The following is a 12,186-nucleotide window of genomic DNA, read 5'->3' as shown; positions in this document are numbered from 1 at the left end:
TTTTAAATCGTGTTGTGGTCCTAAAATCACGCGTCGCGCGCCTCTGCCATCGCCCTGCCAAGGCGGTGACAGCTGCGTCCCTGAGGAGGGCACCGGCGGCCGGCGCTGTCAGCGTGTCCCCGAGCAGGGGTGAAAAGTAGCGCTAAAGTATCGCCCGAGTTCAGAGTTGCCCCCCCTGCCCCCCTTCATCCCGTTCGTCAGAGGTTCAGGCACCTATTTTCACTCAGTTTGCGGCCGTGCCCCTCGAACTCGGACAGTGGCTCCGCCCGGGGCAGTGGTCAGTGCCGAGAGCCCTGCGGGTCAGCTCCGAATGCCGACCTCACCAGCGATGCGCGGGTTGTTATTGTCACCCAGTGTGTTTCGCGGAGCAGAGTTACGAGAGTTTTCCAGGCACTGCCGCTTTGTAAATGATATGTTGACCTTTTTCAACTGGAAATTGCTCCGAACATGTCAAGGAGGCGAAGCCGTGTCTCCTGTTACTTATTACGAGCAGTCAGTGCCCCACGCTTTTGAAGGCGTATGCTGCGCTGCGCTGCCTCCCAACTCTAATTCTCGGCGCACATGCGAAACATTGAGAGGAGTGACTGCGTCCTGATAGGCCCGTGGCTCCTATTCGAACAGCTGAAAATAGATCGCTCCCTCTGCTCCAGACATCAAACTTATCTTTCTTAGTGCCTGACGTATGCTAAGACGGTACCTTTGTGGTCGTTTCTCCCTTCTTACCCGGGAGTTCGCTGCGGTGCGTGGATCGACCTTTGGGGCTGCGTTACTCAGCATCATTGGTGAGGGTGATGATGTAAGCGTTAAATGCGATAACATTGTGTCCAAGGGGAGTTTAGGCGCTTCGACCTGACTCAGTGTTCAGATTAAATCTCCCACATTCCTCCTCACAATCAAGAAAGCCATTATCTTATTTTTCCAGTGTGTATTAATGTAATGCTTTGCACTTGCCTTATGGGAAAAAAAAAAAAACAACTTTTGCCTAATAATGTATGTCCCAGAAAAATTCACTTTCTGAAATCAGGGGACAGGCCTATGTGGGGGTTTTTTTGTTGTTTTGTTTTCAGATTTTTTTTTACTAGTTGTTACTATTATTATGAAATATCTGGAGACAGCTGTTTGAAAATGCTAAATGAAATTACTCCAAAGAAAATATTGAAAGATTTTCATGTCCTAAGCGCAGAGAGGTTGTCCTTGTTTCTGAAATACCACTAATGAATGTTAACCTGCCCCTTGCTGGAGATGCTGTGCACAGCCCTCGCTCCACCTTGCATGTTGCATTACGTCCCAGAAAACTCCACACATACGTGTCCTTGACAAGCAAAAGGTCTGACCAAGACCCCATCGTTTTTGCATGCTAGCAGTCAGTAATCCTGCTGACAAGATATGTGACTTCAGTGAGCATGATGTTTGGGGCCCTGAACCGTGTTCCGACACTGAAGAAATGCTGGCTCATGAAGCAGCATTGTTGTAATGGTATCATAGCACATTGCTGATCCTCCCACTCTATGCTTGACATAGGCATTCCTCATTTGCTGCTCTGGTAGGACTGCCTAATTAACAAACTGAGAAAGGCATCAGTTCAAAGTCACGTCTTTGTGTCATGGAGATACACATCCCCCTTACCAAGAGCTTCTTCGAACATTGTTGCAAATATTAAAAAGGAAAAGCAAAATGCACGTGTCTAAGTGGAATGAATTCAAGTGGCTGAGGGTCATATATCAGGTAGTATAGCATTGTGCTCCTCTTCTTGAAAGCTCAGAGGGAAGGGATGGACCAAGAAATAATAGGGTCTTGCCTTTCCTCCAACCACAGCTGGAAAATGAATTTGCTCTGCCAGTTATTCCAATGGTACTTGAAGAGGAAGGACAAGGCAGACTAAGCCTGCTGTCCTGTGCATTATAAATGAGTGGCAAGAGAACAATCTCTAAGCAGAATTCATCCTCTGTGGGGTGTTTCCCAAGAGGAAATCCAGTGGAAGCTTATATGCATTATTCCTCTAATTCCGGATTTTTTCCTTAAAGCACATCTGAGGTGCGCAGGGTCCCAGAACAAGGGGCAGTTCTGAGCTTCAGTTGCAGCAGGTATAGCTCTGGCACGAGGAAGCGTAAGACAGGAGCACTGGTGTGAGTTCTCACACTGAGCATGTGAGACCTTTCTGACTCCAAGGTGAATGTAAAGTTCCACCTGCCTTGCTGTAAGTCCACCACTTAAAAAACCCCACACCTCCACACAGATAAGTGCAAAGGCAGTTATAACTCTCGTTGGGGACTTCTGGCTATCAAGAAAATCTTTGCAAAACCCAGGGTTATTTCTTTTGCTTTGCAGGTTCCACTGCTCTTGTTACATGTGTGCCTGCCATTTTTAGGGGCATTGGATGGGTCATTTATACAGTTGGACTCAAGAGTAAATATTTGACACTCAGTAACATTTGAAGCAACGTACACTTGAACACATCAAAGAGCTTAAAGTGATTATCTGACATTGTTGATACTATTATTTGATAATTATTTTTTCCCAATGGAGAGTTTAAAACTGGCAGGAGAGAGAGTTTTTAGCGGGACTTGGTTTGGGCTTAATTTGACAGTGTTACTTTGATTTTTGAGAAAGTACCTTTGGCAGCAGCATTTTCTAATTGGAGAGTGGGGATCTGATTTTTTAGCTGGACCAGTGGATGTGAGTGTGTGTGAAGGAAAAATTTATTGTTCAGGACATGGCTAGGGAAGCTTTTGTACTTTCTGCCTCCCTGCATTTTCCAAGAGCTGACATTTGTTTATTTACATGGTGGTGTTACTTTTCATGGTGCAGAGTGGAACAGATAAAATATTCTGTCTTTCTTTTAGACATACATCTATATGTATGTATATGCCCTCCAGCACTTAGCTGTTTATACTATTTATGTTACATATAAACAGTTAGCTCTGGAGGGCATTCCTCGGTGCCTTAAGCACTGAACTGGTAATACGAAAGTTCTTGCACTGCAGTTTCAAGTCTCCGTCAGCCAATTCAGTCCATCGTTCTTCTGACTTAGGCTGAGCCCTGCTCATTTTGCTCTGCGCAAGCCGGGAACTCTGTCTCTTGGGCATTGCTGTGTTATTCAGGTCAGGTTCTTTCATCGCAGCCATCACACAGATGGCTGTGAGTGTGGTAAGGGATGTTTGTCATCAGTCACAGGTGACTTGTTCTACTTTCACCCATCTCAAAGTTGTGCTGAATTTATCATTATAACAATTAATTTAAAATAATAATGAAATATATTAATATTTTCTCCACTTGGAAAAGTGACTGTGAAAGTGGTCTGCTCCTCAGATGTAGTCTGCAAGCAGGTGAAAAAAAGAAAAGGGAAAACAATCTTATAAGGGGGTTGTATCCAAGGAAGAGGGGAATGTGTTAATTGCTCCTGCTCTCCTAAATTCTTATCAAGAGCTGTACAAATCTAGAAGAGTCAAGGGGTTTGTTCCAGTTCCCTGAGGATCTCAGTGGAAAACAGGGCTGCCTGACTGGTACCAAGAGCCAAGGTTGACTTGTAAAACCTCAATTTAGGCAGTTATTTTATGCAGAGATCCTGAATTAATTTCCTTAGGACTTTTTTTTTTATGATCCACACTGTGCTTGCTGAGGTTTGGCCTCATGTGCTAGCATTAAAGGTCCCTGAGTATTTTAAAAGGAATGATTGTGCTCTAGTATCTTTGCTCAAGTTTACACTTAAGCCCTCTCCCAAGCTCTTTGTTTTGTTTGCTAGTTGGCTTCCAGGGTACCCTGCGGAAATACTTTCATTTTCTGTTTGTGGATGTATGTAACTTTTGGAAGTGGTCTGAAGCAAGCAGTATAAAGTGACCAGTTGTGGGGTGAAGTGACGTTACAGTATGGTGATTAAAGCAGGTGGATTAAAGCACAAACCATCCTGCAAAGCTAGAGTGGGATCTTGTGCCTGACAAAGTTTAGTGCCAAAGCAATGAAATGTTCTGTTTGTGAGGTGAAGGACCACTGTCTGCTACTTGGGCTTCTGCAGCACTGAAGCTGTGTGTTCTGATAAAGCCAAGTCAGGCAAAATGAATGTCACATTGTGGGTAGAAAACTTTGATCTTCTGTCATGGGCCCTCTGGCCTGCTGGGAGCAATTTGGTTAGGATGGACATGAGCACCGTTTAAAATCTTTGTTCCCCTCAGCCACGAGAATGTTTTCCAAACCAAAATCAAGAAGACTCCCTGGAAGCTGCATAAAAGCTATATTTAATGAAAAGTTCAGAAAGTGGGTTTGTTAAATTTACACTAGTGTGGGAGCCTCTTCAGGCTTAGCACTCCCACCAAATCACTTGCCCCATTTAAAGCTTCTTAAGCTTTGAATACATCTAATGAAAGTCTCCTCCATTCTGAAACTGTTTCACAGACTGTTTCCACCACCAAACTTGCTGTAGGTAGTGAGTATAGGAACAGTGTCTCTGCCTGGACTTGACATGCTCTCCAAGGCCAACTCGTGCACTTAACTTTCCTGGCTATTACTGCATGTTCTCTGATAGAGTTCTTGCATCCCCTGCAGTACTCAAATTGAGTCCCTCGTCTGTAGCACCACAACAAAGGGAAGTGATATACTGCTTCTGTTTGTTCTGTGCTGAGAAGTATGACTCCAGCAAAAATGTTAGCTGCTCTGTGGGGAAATCTGAACCTTAGAAAGGCATGTCTGAGTTAGAGAAGCTGTTTTGCAGAAACTTTGACTTGCATCACTATTAGTACTTCTCCCCTTTCAAAGAACACTGCTTGCAGAAGGTGTATGTGAGGTTCAGTTAAGTTGCAGCAACCAAAAAACCCCCGCAGCTAGGTTAGTCAGCAAGTTAAGAAAGGCCATAGCATGCCTCCATTCTTCTTCCTAACTGCTGTCAACAATCCCTTCTACCAAGATACTGTCTTCACAGGCTTGTAGTCTGCCTTTCTTATTAAGTCTGTTGGCTTATGAAACTGAAACTTAACCATGTCTCATTAGTGGAAAAGAAGTGTTCCATCCCTGTCCCTTTGATGACTTTGGGAAGGGTAGTATCTCCACTGCTCCATTCATATTGCCCTTCCTATGCTGGCAAGCTGCTTCAGATAACAAAGCACTGACATAGAGGTGTCAGCTCTGCCAGAAAGTGTCTCTGTGACCTTGCACATGTCCCCTGCTGTGCCACTATTTTCCTTCTATGCTTAAGCTCTTCAGGTGGCACTGTCTCACTAGCACATGGGACCTTGGTTTCTGCAGAAGGCTCAATTCTACATGATAATGACCTGATACCATCACATCTATGGAGTTCAGGGAGGTGATTAAAGCAACCTCTATACAACACTTTAGAGGGCACACAATCAGCTCATGGTGCCTAGAACAGCTTTAGGCACCTGGCTGCTCTGAAGAGAAGAGGAACAAGGTCTCTGCTCTTTGACCTCTCTCCAGTGTCCGCATGTCAGCGTTCCCTTGGATGTCTTCCCAGTGGTGGTACTCTCAGCAGCAGTAGGATGAGGCTGATGGGATTCATGACAGGTCTGTGTTTGCCATGAATCTTAATTAGTGTCTGTAAACTTGAAAAGGGTCTTACCCATATCATGCTGCTCCAGTTTGGAACAGCTTTGAGCAGTGAAAAAAAGCAGTGGTTTTGGCTGCAGAAGAGGAGTTGGTGCTGAATGAGATTTGGAGCACATTTTCAACTTAATAGTATTAAGAGATAGATTTTTCTTTTGTTTTTTTTTTTTTTTCTTTTTTTATTTTAAATAAAAGCATAAACTATTTATGTCCCAGATTTCCATTGGAAAGCTTCTCATAGAGACTTGAGAGCCAACTTGTGAATTTGTTATACCTTGTCAGGTTCTTACAAAGTATTATTAGATGCAGTTAATCAGTCCATAATTGTACTGAAGTGCCAACACCAATACCTAAAACAAAATACCTGCAACCCTCAAACAACAGTTTTTAGGTGAGCATGCTGTAAACTAAAAAGTCGGTGTTTCTACTCTGACTCTAGGATCTATTCAACAGATTACTCCTATTATTTCACTTCCATAAACCTTGGTTTCCTTTATGAAAGATACTATTTATCATCTTTGTAAAGTGCATTGAGATCTGAGGGTAAGTTTTATGGCTGCTCAGAAGCCAAATTCATTATTGATGGAGCCTAAGACAGGAGTTTTGAATGTTTGCTTTGGCAAAGCCTTTGAGGTGCATTCAAATCACGTTTTCAGCCTTTGACCCACAGATATAAGTACTGGAAATACAAACCTGAATGAGTCTTTCTTGCTTTACTTGCTTCTGATCCTGCATCAGTTTGTACTCAAATTAGTCTCCCAATTAAGTTGTCTGTGTCCAAGTTTCATGTACTTGATGCTGGAGCAAAGTAGGACTGGAACTGAGATCATATACACCATTGATCAGCTCTCTGTGAGGCTGCATGTGCACCCCAGTGCTAGCAGGTGAGAGCTACATTGTTCTGCATGTGTTGCCTCCCATCTGGTAGTAATGAAGGATAGTTCACATTTACGGATCAGGGTGGGAGAAACAAAATATTTCTTAATTGAATAATTTACACAAAATTCCAACATGCTTACTGAAAAAATATAATTTATTTTAGTTTTAATTCTCATGCATGTGGTTTCACATACAGGTTTTGGCATTTCCCTGAAGAAATTCCTTTTGTTCAGAAATGGCTCCTGTAGCTACTTTTATCTGTGTCACTCAGTTATAATTCTGATGCTTTTGCAAACACAGCTGAACCAAGGTGCAGAGAAATTAGTACCAATTAGGAATTTATATGAACATGCTTCTGACAAGTGAGGATGCAGATCTTGCAAACACTTACCTGCTGCCTGAGCCTGAAACTGGCTGAAAGACCCGGTAAGATCCTGGACTAGCAGATGAAAGACCAAGAAGCTTTATCATAGCTATTCTGTTTTGAAACAAAACATGCTATTGTGCAAGAGCCATCCCTGTGGTACCCTGGCTTTATTACAGAGCTCTGCAGCCACCTCCCTAGAGTAGATTTTATACAAACATCCAGTGAGAATTGTGCCCTTCCCTGTATAGCTTAGGGCCTCAAGAGACAAGATAGACAAAGAATGGAAGGAGGAACAGAAGCACAGAAAGGTCAAGTGTCATGCCCAAGGTCAAACAGCAGGTCAGTGGCAGAGCTGGGAATGGAGCCCAGATTTCCTGACTCCTAGTCCAGCACTCCATTAATCATCTCTTTGCTTTGTGTTCTGTGGCCTGTTACTGTCCATAGGAAATGTAAGGATGACTTTCCAACAGCTTCAGAGTTACTTTTTAGTTTTGGAAACTATTGATCATCAGCACATTATTGAGATCAAGAAGTTATGTACTGGACTCTTGTACATGTACATGCACTAGAGAATTCAGAACTAAGTGCTCTAGGTATCGATTTCATTGCATGACACTGAAAAGTCAGATTTTTAAAGTCTTTTTTTCCCTTACATTGTGTACAAAGCGGTTTGTTTTTACAGCATTACTTATCACAGTTCAACTCCTATATTGGTGCTTGCCCTATAAATTACGTCTTCCTTGAAAATGAGTTACAACAGGTATTTAGTTCAGGGCTTTTCTTCTCCATGGAATTTGCCAATGAAACAGTCAGAAAACCAGATAGTTAATAGTCCTGAGACAGTGGTGATTCTTATTTATTTTCATTCCTCACTGTACGATGTATTCAGTTTTGAAGTCTTTCAGTGAATTATCTTGATCACAAAGATCAAGATAATTCACCTGTGAGATTTTTTTTTTCTTCCCAAAAATTTTGACTTGAGGCAAAACTCTGGCTACTGTAGTAATGACTTATTGAGAGTCTCTCGTAAACAATAGTAAAATCATTTTCTTATAGTCATGGCAACAGTGTTTAAGCAATGAGCTTACTGAACATAATGTGCACTGTCTCCACTGAATAGCTATTGCAGGATTGAAGTGTATGCTGCTCATTTTTGGAGGACTCAGGGACATAAATTATTCAGCAAAACAACACTGCTTCAGAAAGTGTCTTTGAAATTGTTGCATTTTGTACTAGCCAAAGAAGGATTGTTATTTGTGCTAATGGGGCTATGTTTAATTACTGCACAACAGTGTAGTCTTTGGACTAAGTGTGCTTCCCCCTGAATATAAGGGTGTCTGTCTCAAACCATTCGAGGACTGTGCTACCTGTCGGCAGGGTCATGCTTCCCCTAGTAATGTTTGCTGCTATGGAGGGCAGAATGGCTCAGGAGGATGCATCCTGCACATATCCATGGTGTGAGAGCTGGTAACTAGGTGCAGAAGGAAGAAAAGCTGTTCCCTTCCTTGGCCCAGAGGATCACCTGAATTCCTATTCAGTGGGTTGGGAAGGCATCTTGGAGAGTGGGTGACTTCTCAGGAAGCTTCAGAGTTGAACCCCAAGAGAAGAACCTGTCTCTGATTTTTCTGTTTATTTTGTTTTTACATCTCTCTCATTCAAATAACTAGACCTGGAGGAAAGACCTTGTTGGCAACAGTTGTTGTTCTGGGATGAGTCATTCCACCAGATTTTAGAAATGCCACCCCAGTGACAGTTGGCAAAAATGCTGCTTGGGCTGTTCAGTTTACGTTTGGAAAATCAGACCATTTATTTAGGGTTCTGTTGCTTTAGAAACCATCTCCCGACACTCCAACTTCTTCCCTTCCCTTCCCTTCCCTTCCCTTCCCTTCCCTTCCCTTCCCTTCCCTTCCCTTCCCTTCCCTTCCCTTCCCTTCCCTTCCCTTCCCTTCCCTTCCCTTCCCTTCCCTTCCCTTCCCTTCCCTTCCCTTCCCTTCCCTTCCCTTCCCTTCCCTTCCCTTCCCTTCCCTTCCCTTCCCTTCCCTTCCCTTCCCTTCCCTTCCCTTCCCTTCCCTTCCCTTCCCTTCCCTTCCCTTCCCTTCCCTTCCCTTCCCTTCCCTTCCCTTCCCTTCCCTTCCCTTCCCTTCCCTTCCCTTCCCTTCCCTTCCCTTCCCTTCCCTTCCCTTTCTGGATCCCTTTCCCCCCGTGGCGTGGGGCGGCCCAGTTCTAGTTCCATTTCCATCTGAGGAACCATTCCGACGTCTTGAAGGATAGGGAAAGGGAACTCCAGCGTCAGGGGTTTCTTCAGGTCCTGAGCCTGGAGGGGAGAGGTGCTCTCCCCTCCCCCCACGCACGTGGTTCCATGGCAGGCACAGAGACAGCACACGGGGCATGGAGGGGAGGCAAGAGAGCGTTTATTGTTGGGGATGTCACATTTATAGGGTTAGGAGGAATCACAGAGTAACCAATTAGAAGTCTCAAGGGCCTTACAGGAACACCCAATCACAGGAAGGGGTTAACAAGGTCCAGTGAGAACACCTTAGGACATCTTCTCAGGACATTCCTGAGATAACACTACCGTGGGGGATCTTGGGAAGAGGAAGCATGTGTTTGCAAAGAGACCACAAAAAGCCATTTTGAGACATGTTTAAACAACAGTTTTCCCATATAATGCAGGTTTAGTGCCACATCCCTTCCCTTCCCTTCCCTTCCCTTCCCTTCCCTTCCCTTCCCTTCCCTTCCCTTCCCTTCCCTTCCCTTCCCCTTTCCTTCCCCTTCCCCTTCCCCTTCCCCTTTCCCTTCCTCCTTTTTCTCTCCCCTTCCTCCTTTTCCTCTCCCCTCCCCTTTTTTCCTTTTTCTCTCCCCTCCTCTTTTTTCCTTTTTTCCCCCCCTTTCCCTCATTGCTATGGCATCTCAACACCTGAGTTTTTTAGTCTCGATTCTGATCTGATTTGCCCCTCCAGAAAACGCCTATGGGAAATTCTGTGGACGTGGCACTGTGGAACATCAGCCTAATGCAGGATCAAGCTTTTTATTTTTGGTCATTATGCTAGTTTATAGTCAGTTATTTTGTTTTCCAAAGAAATGCATTCTCTCTGCTTCTCTGAAAGCTTTTGGTTCAACATCCTTCCAAGCTACATACACTTGGTCTTCAACATGCGGCTGCTTACCTCTATGGCCCAGTTCCCGGAAACAGTTATGCATGTGCTTAATTGTGCACACATGGGTAATCACACTGAAATCAAGATGTGTCGAATTAAGCAAGTCTAGAAATATTTGCAGGGTTTGGTCTTTGTTCAACAAACAGGCCTCAGCCTGGCTGAAGTCCACAACATGCTGCAAAAAGAATCCAAATTCAGAAGTAAGTAGTTTATTAATTATCAGTTGACTTATTTCCTTAAACCAGTTAATTCTGTACTTTTAAAAACTACTTTCCATATATCCTGAAAATCCAATTGCCCTTCCTTTCACACTCATTTTTCCTCCTTACTGCTCATCTCCCAGCAGACCTGAGCTGCCAGCCATATGATTCCCTTTCATGATGATTTGAGTTCTGGCGGTTTCTTTTTTTCCTACCAACTTTGTGTATTACCATAATGGTTCCTAGGACATATTTTGGCCAGCTTTTAGGGAGAGAGAGAGTGTCACAGTGTTTCAGACCTTCATTTTTAAGTGCAGTATTAAATATAATCCTTATAATTATAGCACTGCCACTTGGACCACTGTAGTTCAGGCTATGTCAATATGTCATCAAAAGCTCTCTTTCCCAGGAGCTGGAACTCAGTCATGTTGATTGAATTGAAATTTGATGGCCAGCAGCTGCAAACACATTCTGGCCCCATCCCCCCACCTCCCTGCTTTTTTTTGCCCCTTTTACCACAAAATCCTCTTGCTTTCTGTCAAAATCATCAGTTTAGAGAACAGAGATAATGGCTGATTCAGTTATTCTGAGCCAACTTTTTGGGCAAGTTTAGACTGTCCTTCTAGGGGTGCCTGAGGCAACCTAAAGGTACAATTTACTGTCTGTGTGGATGGTGAATCGAAGAGTACAGCCCCAGGTTCAGCATGAAGACCATCCTCAGACTAGGTGTGACCATGCTCCACGTAGGAGTTCTTAGGATGCCATAAGTGTCACTCTCAGCAACTAAGGAAGCTGTAGATGTGCTTGGGCTGGAGTCTTTGAGGCTCCTGTGTGAGCAGGGCTGGGAACACCACAGTCCTCTCCCCTCTCACCGTCTTGGTCAATCACCATACAGACCTTGCTATTCATCTAAGCAAGGGCATCAGGACGAGGGTAATTCCCAGCAGCAGTTTATACTGCAAGTTTAACACACAACTTTTTTAGCCCTAGGGGACTGGGGGATAAAAAACAGCTTTGAATTGGGGGAAAAAATATTGGTATCCAGTAGTTGTATAGCCTGATCCTGTCATTTTTGGTGTTTAGAAACCAAAACAAACCTCCAGCATTCATAACACGAGATATCCAGGTTTTAAAAATTGCCACTTGCTAATACACAGTAACTACATTTCATAAAGCCCTTTAGTCTGTGTATTTACAGGTGGACCAGAATAGCTCTGCAGAAGTTAATCCAGTTCCTTGAGTAAACAGTATGTACTTCTAAAACTTTCAGTATAAACCAACCATATGTAAGGCCTTTGAGATACATTTGTACCACACACAATATATCTGAGAGACCCTGCTAGAGTCAGGATGGCTAGTGAGATCAGTAACCCCCTTGCTAATGTACTGGATGTGTGTTCATTCTGTCGTGCCCATGAAGGATAACTGCCTTTCGATGACCAGTGTGCCATACGGGCTATTTACTGCAATGGACTATCGTGGTTCTTGCAGCCCTCTCCCAGGACATCCTGTCTGTGCTTGGGTCTCCCAGGCTGTCATCAAAGCACAGGCTCTTTGACACAGGTCAGAAGGACTCTTCACCACAGCCTCGCGTTGTGACTTTTGGTCACAAAAATCACACTCATCCCCTTACCCTGGTGAAGTCCTTCTCTGTCGTCCCCCTCCTCCACTTCCCAAAGCTATTAGCCATTCTTCCTCCTCCACATTCACCCCTCTCTCACCTGGTCTATTGCCCTCCCTTCTCTCCTTTCATGCTCCTGACACTGCTTCATAATGTTGTTTTTCTAGCTTGGAAAGGCCAGAGGGCCAGGCTAAAAGAGAGATGTTGAACACATGTTTTCCACATGTTCTCCTCGTGTTCCCTCATTCTGCTTCTCTAGCTGTCTTTCTCATTTTACTTCAACTGGAAATCTAATGATCACAAGTGTATTCTCTCCTCCTCTCATTAGTTTTATAAAGGATGAGCTCAAAGGTCCTGCATCATTGTCATAAGAAAGTTAGAGCAAAAACTTCTGTGAGTTTACAAGGCTCT

At 43.9% G+C, this 12,186-nt stretch overlaps 1 protein-coding gene across 1 annotated transcript in view; it reads left to right on the top strand.

The window, feature by feature from the left end:
- Positions 1-12,186, top strand: part of MAML2 (mastermind like transcriptional coactivator 2) — a 215,428-nt gene that overhangs the window by 1,354 nt on the left and 201,888 nt on the right. The gene's annotated exons all lie outside the window — the stretch shown is intronic.

The sequence above is a fragment of the Pseudopipra pipra genome, chromosome 2 (assembly GCF_036250125.1).
Source record: "Pseudopipra pipra isolate bDixPip1 chromosome 2, bDixPip1.hap1, whole genome shotgun sequence".
Taxonomy (NCBI): Eukaryota; Metazoa; Chordata; class Aves; order Passeriformes; family Pipridae; genus Pseudopipra; species Pseudopipra pipra.
The sequence above is the reverse complement of the archived record's forward strand: the minus strand, read 5'-3'. Positions and strand labels throughout refer to the sequence as shown.